The sequence below is a fragment of the Engystomops pustulosus genome, chromosome 3 (genome assembly GCF_040894005.1).
Source record: "Engystomops pustulosus chromosome 3, aEngPut4.maternal, whole genome shotgun sequence".
NCBI classification, from domain to species: Eukaryota; Metazoa; Chordata; class Amphibia; order Anura; family Leptodactylidae; genus Engystomops; species Engystomops pustulosus.
This window is the reverse complement of record NC_092413.1, coordinates 180,635,369-180,646,783: the sequence shown is the minus strand read 5'-3', so window position 1 is coordinate 180,646,783 and position 11,415 is coordinate 180,635,369. Positions and strand designations below refer to the sequence as shown.

The 11,415-nt window shown below is 42.9% G+C and overlaps 1 non-coding gene across 1 annotated transcript; it reads right to left on the bottom strand.

The window, feature by feature from the left end:
- Window positions 1-8,884: 8,884 nt before the first annotated feature.
- Window positions 8,885-9,100, bottom strand: LOC140123050 (small nucleolar RNA U3). The gene has a single exon (XR_011854389.1). It is a non-coding gene; the product is annotated as a small nucleolar RNA U3 (small nucleolar RNA).
- Between the last annotated feature and the right edge of the window lie 2,315 nt (window positions 9,101-11,415).

Below are 11,415 nucleotides of genomic sequence, written 5' to 3'. Positions count from 1 at the left end.
GTAAATGAAGGATATACAATATTTACTTATGGCACTAGTATTGCACCAGCCTCCCCATTGTCACAAAAAAACAAAAGTTTAATTGGGGTCGGAGGTGTAACAAAAGCAGTAGCAGCCGTAGTGATGGCCCTTGCCCCTTGCGCGACCCCAACAGCACAGCCATCCGCTCTCTCAAACCTACCACACCTCACCCCGCCGGAGGATGACACAGCCCCCCGAACATCCTCCCCAACCCCCTCCATCCTTCCCCAGGCTTGCCAGGCAGCCTATGTATAGAATAATAATAATAATCTTTATTTTATAGCGCCATCAAATTACATAGCGCTTTACAAATCATAGGGAACATATACAACTATAATATTACATTACAGAGGACAAACAGTCAAATGGAACAATCGGAGTGAGGGTCCTGCTCATAAGAGCTTACAGTCTATGAGGATGAGAGGGTGACACAAGAGCTTACAGTCTATAAAGGATGATGGGGTGACACAAGAGCTTACAGTCTATGAGGATGAGTGGGTAACACAAGAGCTTACAGTCTATGAGGATGAGGGGGTGACACACAAGGTAACAGTCTATGAGGATGAGGGGATGACACAAGAGCTTACAGTCTATGAGGATGAGAGGGTGACACAAGAGCTTACAGTCTATGAGGATGAGGGGGTGACACACAAGGTAACAGTCTATGAGGATGAGGGGATGACACAAGAGCTTACAGTCTATGAGGATGAGAGGGTGACACAAGAGCTTACAGTCTACGAGGATGAGGGGGCAACACAAGAGCTTACAGTTTATGAGGATGAGGGGGTGACACAAGAGCTTACTGTCTATGAGGATGAGTGGGTGACACAAGAGCTTACAGTCTGTGAGGATGAGGGGGTGACACAAGAGCTTACAGTCTTTGAGGATGAGGGGGTGACACAAGAGCTTACAGTTTATGAGGATGGGTGGGTGATACAAGAGGTATAAGAGATTGTATAATGGTCCAGCCTTTATTTATAAGGGAACAGTATAAAATAATTTAATAAATAAAAATCCTGTTGCTGGAACCAGCCATCAGCTGCCATCTTATATACAGGGTCCAAGGTGAAAGTGACTGCAAAGAAGCTTGGAACTTGGTATATAGCTGGTGTTTGCTGGAAAACCAACCAAGGACATAGGATGGATTAGTAAAGGGTGAGTTGACATTTCATGCAGTTAGCGGGTGTGATAGGCTTGCCTAAAGAGATGGGTTTTAAGAGCAAGTTTGAACCTTTGGAGGTTGGGTATTAGTCTGATAGTCCGGGGAAGGGCATTCCAGAGAGTTGGTGCAGTCTTGGAGATGTGCATGAGAGGTTCTAATCTAATATCATTGGCAGATCGAAGAGTACTGGTTGGGTGAAACACTGAGATGAGAGAAGAGATATAGGGAGGTGCAGCATTATTCAGAGCTTTGTGGATGAGGGTTATTATTTTAAACTAAATTCTGAAGGATCCGCGCAGCCAGTGATTTGCACAAACTGGAGGCATCCATGTAGCCTTTGATCTGAAAGACGAGCCTGGCTATTGCATCAGAGCAACTATTAGCATTTTAGAGGTTTCAATTATCAGAAATGGGTGGATTCTGGAGATGTTTCTGAGATGCTTGTGGCAAGACCGAGCAAGATATTGAATATACGGTGCAAAGTAGAGCGGGCCTGCTGCCTTGGTGTTATAGTGATGTCACAGACCAAGATGAAGAAGTCATGATTGGGTCGGTTAGTAGATGGTGGAAAGATAAGACGTTCACTCTTAGAAAGATTACGTATAAAGAAACGAGAGGACATGATGTTAGAGACCGCACAGAGACATTCACTAGTGTTCTGGATTAAGGCAGGGGTGTTGTTATGTGCAGAAGTATATAGCTGGGTGTCATCAGCATGGAGAAGATACTGGAAAACAAATCTGATGAGGGTTTGTCCGATGAGGGCAGTATAGAGGGAGAAGAGAAGAGGACCTAGGACTGAGCCCTGAGGAACCCTGACCCTGAGAGGAAGATGAGAAGAGAAAGATCCAGAAAAAGAGACGCTGAAAGTGTGGTAAGAGAGATAGGAGGAAAACCACGACAGTACAATGTCCTTCGGCCAATGGAGCAAAGCATCCTGAGGAGAAGATGGTGGCCCACCATATTTTACACTGCAGAGAGATCCAGAAAAATGAGGAGCGAATATTCACCTTTGAATTTAGCAGTGAGGAGATCACTGGAAACTTTAGAACAGTTTCAGTGGAATACACAGAGCGGAAAGCAGATTGTAGGGGGTCAAGGAGGGAGTTAGCTGAGAAATAGGGGGTTAGTCGAGAATAGACCAAGCGTTCCAGGAGTTTGGAGATAAACAGGAGATTAGAGACTGGTTGGTAGTTACTAGGGCTGAGGAAGATTTTTTTAGTCATGGGGTAACAACTGCATGCTTGAGGGGATGACACCAGAAGAGAGAGAGAGAGGTTGAAGATTTAAGTGAGGTAAGAAGTAACTGCTGGGGGGAGAGACTGAACGAGATGTGAGGGGCTGGAGTCACTGATACAGGTAGTGGGACGTGGAGAGGAAAGGAGCTTTATGTGTGTGTATATAATATAAGTGCATGTGCATATGAGTGTATAAATGTGTGTATATGTGTGTGTATATGAGTGTGATTGTATAAACGTGTATATGTACAAATAAGTTGTAGGGGGTCCCATTCATAAATCCGCTATGGGGCCCAAGCTCTCCTAGTTACACTAGAACACTAATATTACAACTCTAAATGCTAAATTCTAAAGGTTTTTCCCAATAACATCCAGAAAAACTAAAATATATACAAAAATATATTACCACATTTAAAAATACTAATAAACTACCCATGTTTCTCCGAAAATAAGAAAAGGTTGATTTTTTTTGCTCCAAAATTGGCTTAGGGCTTATTTATAGGGAATGTTATATCTTTCCATGAACAAAAATCCAAATTTATTCTTGAACAAAAAAAAAATTAACATTTATTCAAATACAATACATGTCATCATCTTCTGGGGCATTATCATAACTCTCCAAACCCTGAATTCCATTGTGAGCGCTTTAACATATCCAAGTGATTTTGAAATTGTTTTCTCATGACATTTTGTACTTCAAAGATAAAACAAAATTGTGTGCAATTCTGAAATGTTTAATTTTTTTGGCTAAATGAATGTGTTTTTCAAAAAATTTACACATTCTCAGTGGATAAAATACCAAAAAGCTCCACAAAGTTTAATACCCAATCTCTCCCGAGTATAACAAGGTGGTAACCTGCTGTATGGGCACACACCAGGGCATTGAAGGGAAGCTGCGCCATTCAGAGCAGATTTGCATTGTCCCTTTATAATTGCTATACAATATTTTTGGCAATTTGGACATAAAGGGCTTATTTTCTGCACTATACAAATACTTCATTTTAGCCGGTCTTATTGATGAGAGTTTATTAACTCTTGAATGTATGGAGGAAAAGAAAATCGTCAATTATGGTTTCCTTTCTTTTTGTACCATATATACTTGAGTATAAGCCGACCCGAGTATGAGCCGAGACCCCTAATTTTACCACCAAAAACTGGGAAAACCTATTGACTCGAGTATAAGCCGAGGGTGGGAAATGCATTGGTCACAGACCCCCCCCCCCAGTATATAGCCAGCCAGCCCCCAGTAGTATACAGCCTGCCCCCAGTAGTATACAGCCTGCCCCCAGTAGTATACTGCTTGCCCCCAGTAGTATACAGCATGCCCCCAGTAGTATACAGCCAGTCCCCAGTAGTATACAGCCTGCCCCCAGTAGTATACAGTTTGCCGCCAGTAGTATACAGCTTGCCCCCAGTAGTATACAGCCAGCCCCCAGTAAAATACAGCTTGCCCCCAGTAGTATACAGCCAGTCCCCAGTAGTATACAGGCAGTCCCCAGTAGTATACAGCTTGCCCCCAGTAGTATACAGCCTGTCCCCAGTAGTATACAGCCTGCCCCCAGTAGTATACAGCTTGCCCCCAGTAGTATACAGCCAGTCCCCAGTAGTATACAGCTTGCCCCCAGTAGTATACAGCCTGCCCCCAGTAGTATACAGCCTGCCCACAGTAGTATACAGTTTGCCCCCAGTAGTATACAGCTTGCCCCCAGTAGTATACAGCTTGCCCCCAGTAGTATACAGCCAGCCCCCAGTAAAATACAGCTTGCCCCCAGTAGTATACAGCCAGTCCCCAGTAGTATACAGCCAGTCCCCAGTAGTATACAGCTTGCCCCCAGTAGTATACAGCCAGTCCCCAGTAGTATACAGCTTGCCCCCAGTAGTATACAGCCTGCCCCCAGTAGTATACAGCCTGTCCCCGGTAGTATACAGCCAGTCCCCAGTAGTATACAGCCAGTCCCCAGTAGTATACAGCTTGCCTCCAGTAGTATACAGCGTGCCCCCAGTAGTATACAACCTGCCCAGAATTAAAAAAAATAATAAACGTATATACTCACCCTCCGGTGGCCCCGATGTGCAGCGCTGCTCCCCCGATGTCCACGCTGCTCGTCTTCTGGCTTCCCGGCTCCTCTTCTGTCACATCGTGCTGGGCGCCGCCCTTGTTCTCTCCCGGGTGGCAGGCGCATAGTATGATGCGACGCTGCTGACGTCATACTAGGCGCGGAGCACGATCTTACAGAAGACAGGAGAGGAGCCGGGAAGCCAGAAGACGAGCCACGCGGACATTGGGGGAGCAGCGCTGCACATCGGGGCCACCGGAGGGTGAGTATATAAGTTTATTATTTTTTAAGGCCATTGACTTAAGTATTGACTCGTGTACAAGCCGAGGGGACGTTTTTTTAAGCACATTTTTTGTGCTGAAAAATTCGGCTTATACATGAGTATATACAGTAATTTTTTTAGGACGTATACCGTACCATGAAAATAATATAATGGGGGTCATTTACTGAGGGCCCGATTCGTGTTTTCCCGACGTGTTACCCGAATATTTCCGATGTGCGCCGATTTTCCCTGTATTTTGGCGCACGCGATCGGATTGTGGCGCATTGGCGCTGGCATGCACGCGACGGAAATCGGGAGGCGTGGCCGAACGAAAACCCGACAGATTCGGAAAAACCGTCGCATTTAAAAAAAAAAAATTGTCGCGGGACTCGCTTGGCGGACTTCAGCGCAGCAGCGCCACTTGGTGGACGTCGGAGGAACTACCTTAGTGAATCCCGGCTAGACCCGAATCCACCGCAGAGAATGTGCCGCTGGATCGCGAATGGACCGGGCAAGTAAATGTGCCCCATTATCTTTTATTATAGATCACTACTATTACTGTGATGATAACCCATTTATAGTTTTTTAATTATATTTTTACAATTTTACTGAAAAAAGACTAATATAGCGAAAATCCCATTTATTTAGTTTCGTCATCTTTTCAGAGACATAACTTTAAAATTCTTAGGTTGAATGAGCTGGTTTGGGGCTTACATGTAGAGTTTCCCTTTTGAGAGGCACTATTTTGGCGCACATACATTTTTTGGTCACTTTCTGGATTGTTTTTGTAAAATGATTTTTTGAAAAATTTACATTTTTGACAAGTTGTTTTGGCTTTTGCTTTTACAGCGTTTACCAAGTGCGTCCAATAATGTTTCTAACTAATGTAAAGATTCGGCAATACCAAATATGTGGGGGGGTTTTTGTGATTTTGTGTTTTCTGTACTTTATTAAATGTGTGTAGGGAATGTTGTTGTTTAGAAGACTTTCACTTTATTAAATGAATTATTTTTATTAAAAAGAATTTAAGTGTTTTCAAATTATTATTTCTTTCTTTTACAGGTTGGCTTGAACAAGCGATGCACTGATCGCTTGTTCCAGCTGTTATTCACTTAACACAGTGTAATACAGATGTATTACACTGTGTTATGTTACACACTGAGAATGCTGCACTGCTCAGTTTGTTATAGCAGAGTCCTGCCATGAGGTAAGGCAGGCTCCCGGAGAAGACCACAAAGCCCCAGGGCATTGGCAGACCCCGGGACTGCCATCGGAGCCACGGGTCCCATCTAATGTAGTGTTAACACCCTAGTTAACACCCTGAGTTAACACCGACGATTGGAGGAATTAGAAGCCAGTGCCAGAAGCAAGACGTAATAGTATTACGTCCAATGTTGGTAAGGGGTTAAGCCAAAAACGTGATGCATCTGCTGCAGCAATAGGTCTTTACATCTTAAGTATATTCTTTGAAACTGAAATTGTCTGACAGAAATCGTCTCTGTAGGTGCGATGTGGACGGCACTGAAGCCTTGTTGTGCTCACCTCGTGCACGTGGAGTATGGAGTAGTAATGAACCTGTAAGACGTCACAAGGTGGCATCAAAGTTTGTTCTCTCTTTCAATCCAAAAGAGTTAAAACTTCCAAATGGACGCGTTTCGGCTCATCTGAGCCTTTTTAACTGGTCCAGTTGAAAAAGGCTCAGACGTGCCGAAATGTGTCTGTTTGGATGTTATTACTCTTTTGGATGGAAATGTAGAACAAACTTTGATGCCACCACGTAGTGCCGGGACTTCTTACAAAATCGTCTTTGGTTTTATTTCCAATTCACCTTGAATCTTGAGAATTTGAAATAATAGAAGACTTTTCTTGAAACAATATAACAGTCAAGATTTAATGCTTTTATCCTATTTTTCTGTGTTAACACATAATTGAATGCAGTCAATTTCACTGCCAGTCTACTTGGCAAATTATCTAACTCCCACTTGAGCTTAACAGCATATATTATCCAAAGAGAAGATATAATCAAGAAAAATGTACATCCCCCTTACCTGCAGAGAAGCCCCTGGTGACCTTACTGATGAATTTCACTATTCTAGCTCCAGTGACTAGTTGGACCAATGTGGTCTTAGGATGGCCAGGCACCTCTGGTCCAGCCAGGAGATTACACAATGAGAGGGAGCATGGTAAGTATATTTACATTTTTTGTGTACCCCCTGTGCCAGCCGCCCCTCCACCAGGGATGCTCCTGGAGAAACCCTTTATGAATGAACATTCCAGTTAGACAGTGATTTTGTATGAATTCTCTTACTAAAGATATTTACTTTGACCAGATATTTCACATGCAAAATGTAGTGTAACATGATGACCGTTATGGGTGATTGTCCATTTAAACTTGGAGATGTAAGTTGGTGCTTGATTTTTGGCTGTTTTATATCTCAACTCCATTAGGGTAGAAGTGTGTTCTGTGATTTGCCCTGCTCCGGTGCCTGCTGAGGTAGTCTGAGAAATGCAATCTGTGTTGTGATTGGTTGGTCTGTTGGCATGATCCAGGGCAGGACTTTGTATGCTCCATAATAAGGGTAGTCTACACCATAAGCTCTCACACATATGACTTAGAAAATACAGTATGTGCTAGCCGTATTTTCCCATCTAGCAAACGTCCTGATGTATTTCTATGTAGCCATGCTCATACCTTTATTTTCCTCAGGTGAGTATCAGAGATTACAACCCGTATTTGCATCCTGTGCCTTCCCATACACATTTATGGAGTTGTGAAAAATGCTGATGCCACAGCATGGCGGGCGCCTGGTGTGGACACTGTGTGTCTGTTGGAATGCGTGCCTTCACAACAGACACACAGTGTCCACACCAGACGCCCGCCATAGCAGCCAGCCTCTTCATGTACCTTCACTGTGATCGTGTTTGACAAAGGCCTGTGACAGGCCGAAACGTCACCAACTGATCACTCTTGTGTAAATAAATATCACTTTCTGGCATCCAAAAAAACCAAAAGGAGTGCTTGGATTAATTTATTTGTCTATATAGTAGTATATATTATGGTATATTGATGGGTCGCAGCGTATTACATGTATATGCAGGGGTCATTGCAGGGGTGTGGAGATGTTCTCCAGAGGCCACAGTCACCCGGGTGGTAAATGCTGCAGTGATAAGTCATGGCTGGAAGAAGTTTTCATGATCTTCTCTACCTGATGGAGAAGGATTGACAACAATGGTGAGAAACAAAGAAGAAAAGCAGGTAGGACAAGGCCAACTTAGACTTAGAAGGAGACAGCGGCAGCCTATCAGTGATGTCTGTGCCATAGTGCATCCCAGATGTACAGTATATTTAAAGGGGTATTCCAGGAATCGGCATAATTCATATACAAATGGGCACTTAAAATATAAGCTAATGTGTAATTAGTTGTTATTTAAAATTTTGCTCCCCTTAGCAGAAAAATGCTGATGACATAGACTGTAAAGAAGAATTAAAATGCTACCGGCCCTTTAATCAGTCTGTTAATTTCCTCCGCGCGGTCCGTCGCAGAACAGAAGATGGCCGCTGGTCACATGTCCACATCACATGTCCTGCACCTGCCTGGGCAGGTCATGTGATCACCACTATGTTTGGCTGTTGTCGGTTGGTTGCAGTGCGTCCAGTATGGTCCAGTGTTTTGGTGATGGCAGTTACACATCATTACTATGGTAACAGAGCAGGACAGTCTGTTACATCATCACTGGGAGCAGAGCCTGAGAGGTAGGAGGAGTTACTGAGAACTAAAGGATCATGGGACTTGTATTTTCCAGTGGTGGCCATCTTGATGATAACTCCACCTACTTTAGAGAGGACATAAAATGTTGTGAATCATAAAATCAAACTATTTAAGCTCAGTTTTGTGACTAATGACATTGATTATTGTTGTATTCATTTATTTATATCATCATGGGTTTTTGTGTCAGACATTCATATTCCTGGAATACCCTTTTAATGCTGATATATATTTATAATTGCAGGAATTTTTTTTATCTGCGATGCTTATTTATTGCTGGTAAATATTAATATGTGTGGCCTAGTCATTGGTATCTATGTGTTTGGTATATTTATTGATAATTATATTTATGTGTTTTCTACATTCTTTGCAGGTATTTATTTTTGTATAAGCTTTCCTTTACTGCTTCTTTAAGAAAAAGAAGAGCACGGTCATCAAAAGCAGGCAACCACTGCCTAAAACAGAGCTGCCAACTAAATTCATGCTCAGAAGAAAGCCCAAAACACTCATCATCATGGAAGGTTGGTTTGGACACTTTAAAGCACATTCACCTCTTTAACGACTGTAGAAATGCTTCCTGAATGTATAATATTTTTGGTATAAGCATTGCAGGTATTTTTACTGGATGAAGGTGTGCTTGCCCAGGCCATAGCCCAGGTGAGCATACACGCTGGAGAGAGGTATAGTGAGACATGGTGCCTGGCCGTACATAAAAGAAAAGAATGAGCATGCTCTATGCGGTCACCGTACCACAGCTGTGCACCATAGGTGTCTATGGGGACCAATATCTGACCGCAAATTGTGTGGCCAGATATAGGTCCCCACAACGTTGTGTGAAAGGAGGCCTAAGATATGAGTCTGGCTCCCAACTCTACTCTCCTGTGGGCTGTGTTTCAATGGGTTGCAAAAGTATTCATACCCCTTTATTCATTTTAAGTATTTTTTTTATTTTTGATTTATGAAGTATAAATATTTTTCAATTGTTTGAAAATGTAAAAAAACTGAAAATTGTTCAGTGTGTCCTTTACAAGTCACCCAATTAGTAAATATAGTACATCTGTAGGCAATTTTCAGTATATAAAGCTGTTTTGTGAAGATCTCTGAGGTTTGCTAGAGAACATTAGTGAACAAGCAGCATTATGAAACCAAGGAACACCTCAGACAGCTCAGGGATAAAGCTGTGACAAACTGTATTCCAGGGGTAGGTTTTATTTTTAAAAAATCAAGCCCTGCAAATCTCACATAGTTTGGACAAATCCATCATCTGTAAATGGAAGGTGTATGGCACAACTGCTAACCTACCAAGACATAGTTGTCTAAAATGGCAGCCCAGGTGAAGCAGAGGCCCAGGGTCACACTTAAGCCAGGGGAGAGAATCTGTACACTTTACATATATTAGTTGTGTACTCCACAAATATGCCCTTCATGGAAGAGTGGCAAGAAGAAAGACATTTTCGAAAGTAAAAAAGCTATCTAGGTGATACATCATCACATGGAAGGAGGAGATCTTTGCAGATAAATCCAAAATTGAACTTCTTGGCCTAAATACCAAATGCTAAGTGTGGACAAAATCCAACTTCAAACATCAACCTGAGTACACCGCCGACTGAAAATCAGGATGGGGGGTCGCGTCATGCTGGGGGGACTCTTTACTTCAGAAGGTTCTGAGAAGCTGGTCAGAGTTGATGGGAAGATGAAAGAAGCTAAATACAGGCGCATTCTGGAGGAAAACCTGTTAGAGGTTTCAAAAGCCTTGAGACAGGGGTAAAGATTCAGAAGGACAATGGCCCCAAACATAAAGTACAGTTTTCTCTCTCCATCATTATTTTGGGTTCAGCTGACGCTGAACATTGACGCTGATTCGGGTCCGGCCGGGATTCACTAAGGTAGTGTGCCCGACAGGGCCGATTCTAGTCTTTCTGCTGCCTGAGGCGATAATGGAAATGGCGCCCCCTCCCCTGCAACGAACCCCTGATCCCTGCTACATTCGGGGCACCAAATTTATTGACACAGATCAGTGGCGTCTAGTACCTTTACAGGATATGATCTATTCAATCATACAGAGGAATTCATTATAATTTCTCCCTCCTATGGTTTATCACTGCTGAATTAACCAACAGTTGTCTTTAGCTTCGTGCAGCACATTTACGCACTGAGCACCCAAATATACCACATTCAATAACAGTATAATGTCAACAGGATAATATGTATTCCAAACAACAAAACTGACAACTCAAATACAACATCCCATATATAGCCTAATTAAAATATAGATAGTACTTAGTATATACAGGCAAGATCCCCCACAAATAGTATTTACAGGCAGGACCTTTCCCCCATAGAAAGTATATATAGGCAGTAAACTCCCTCCCATAGATAGTATGTACAGGAGGAATCCCTCCCCCCACCATCTATAGTATATACAGCTAGGAGCATATACAAACAGCACATCCACCCCTCTAGATAGTAAATACAGGCAGAACTCCCTCATAGATACTATATAAAGGCAGGATCCCCATAAAAGGGTACACACATAGGCAGAACGCCCTTATAGATTTTACCTAGGGGATGAGGTGGGCCAGGACCCTGGAGATGACAGCTTAAGGAGCCTCAGGAGAGAGGAGGACTGGGCAGGAAAGTTGCCTCAGAGTGCAGAGTCGGAGCCAGAGGATAGTGCTGGCCTGGGGCGTAACTAGGTGAGTCTGGGTCCCATAACAGATTTCAGCATGGGACCCCATACTACCTCAACAAAATATATACATACGCAAACATTTATATACTAATACATTATATATACTATATACATTTTATACAAACTCCTGTGGGCTTATTAATCAGGGCGTCTGCGCCAGAGCACAGGGCATAGAATCCCTGAAATAATCACAAATGGTCCGCATTGGGGTCGAGA